Genomic DNA, 1,670 nt, shown 5'->3' with positions numbered 1-1,670 from the left:
GTCTCTCTATCTGCTCATCAGGGACGTCTCCCTCCTGTTATTCCAACCTCTAAGTACATAATCTCCCTTTGGGCCTCTGGAATAAACAGAAAGGATTTTTTTCCTAATGATTCTATGACCCAAAAGACCAGGTTAGAAGTCAAATGAACTTAATTTTTATGATTTTGTGTTCTCAATGTCCTAGAGGTCTAACCTCCTACCACCTTATCCCAACCTGATTTCATATTTTCTCTGAAGTCTGAGACTAAAAAATCTAACAGGTTCTTCTCAAGCCTCCTGCCACCCCTAGCTCCCCCATGACAGGGAGGGCTCCAGATCACTGCATCCTAGGGGCCCAGAATGGGGAGGAGGCATTGTCTCCACTGCAGCAGCTGCACCCACAATGCAGAGTGTCAAGTGTGTGTTGGTGGGCGATGGGCTGTGGGAAAGAATTGCCTTCTCCTCTGCTACACAACTGATGCCTTCCCCAAGGAATACAGCCCCCCACAACTCCCTAAGGTACAGTTGATGGGCTCACAGTGAACCTGAACCTGGCAGGACACAGAGTACCAGGAGGAGTACAATGGACTCTGCTCACTGTCCTACCCTCAGACCAATGTCTTTGTCATCTCTTTTTCCTTTGTCAGTCTGACTTTCTTTGAGAATGGGCGGCACAAGTGACATCCAGAGATGTGCCATCGATGTCCTGATGTGCCCATCCTCCTGATGGGCACCAAGAAGGACTTGAGGGCCAAGCCTTACAGCCTGTGGTGCCTAAGGAGAAGGGCCAGGTGTGCATTCCACCATGGCAGGGCCAGGCACTGGCCAAGCAGATCCATGCTATGTGTGACCTTGAGCACTAGGCCCTGTGGGAGGATGGCATCAAGGAAGTGGTTTCTGAGGCAATCAGAGTATGCTCATCCCCAAACTGGTCAAGTGTGGCTGGTCCTGTGTCTTCTTGTGACCCTGGCACTCAGCTTGAATGCTGCACCAGCCTCCCAACCCCTTCTAGTTGTGCTTTGGAGCCTTGTCTGTCCCCATCTATGCCTTAAGGATTAATCCTGGCACCCCTTGCCAGGGGGCTCCCTGAATGCCTATTTCCCTTTAAGGAAATAGGGAAAAGGGCTTTGAGCCCTGCCCCAGTCTCTTCTGGAATAACAGATATTCTTGAGAGCTCACCCAGGCCAAGGTTGGATCTCCTCAAGAAGCCAACCCCGTGTGCCCTTCCCATGTTCTCCTACTGACCAGCTGACCCAGCTTTCCACACAGATGTTGCTGCCTATTGTGGTGCCTTCTCTCAGGTTAGGAACTTCCACCATCCCCAACCTCTCACTTGTTGCTCTTTGAATTACTCCCACTTCACGATCCTCTCACCCTTCCCCAAAGAAGGAGCCACAGAATCCTGAGAAGATGAATGTGCCCTAACTTGGCCCCATGTGCCCAGGCCTTATGCATTGCTGACTGACTCAGCCCCCACATCACCCCCGCCCTGACCCGGTTCCTAGCTCCATCAGCATCAACAAAACCTCCTGTCTCCAGTGAGGTTTAAAAAAAAATGAAAGAAATCGGTCAGGAATAGGTCCCATTGATCTATAAAGCAGATTTGTGTTGAGACACAGACTGAGGTCTCCAGAGAATTGCTATTCTCTCTACAACAAGCGGAGAGCTGTGTTCTTTTGATGTGCAATCAT

The 1,670-nt window shown here is 50.3% G+C and overlaps 1 pseudogene; it reads left to right on the top strand.

Annotated features, from left to right (window-relative positions):
• Positions 1–382: 382 nt before the first annotated feature.
• Positions 383–1,031, top strand: LOC105309360 (annotated as a pseudogene).
• The last annotated feature ends 639 nt before the right edge of the window (positions 1,032–1,670 follow it).

Source organism: Pteropus vampyrus, unplaced genomic scaffold (assembly GCF_000151845.1).
Source record: "Pteropus vampyrus isolate Shadow unplaced genomic scaffold, Pvam_2.0 Scaffold732, whole genome shotgun sequence".
NCBI classification, from domain to species: domain Eukaryota; kingdom Metazoa; phylum Chordata; class Mammalia; order Chiroptera; family Pteropodidae; genus Pteropus; species Pteropus vampyrus.
Note: the sequence above shows the minus strand (reverse complement) of the source record. Positions and strands in the feature narration are given on the sequence as shown.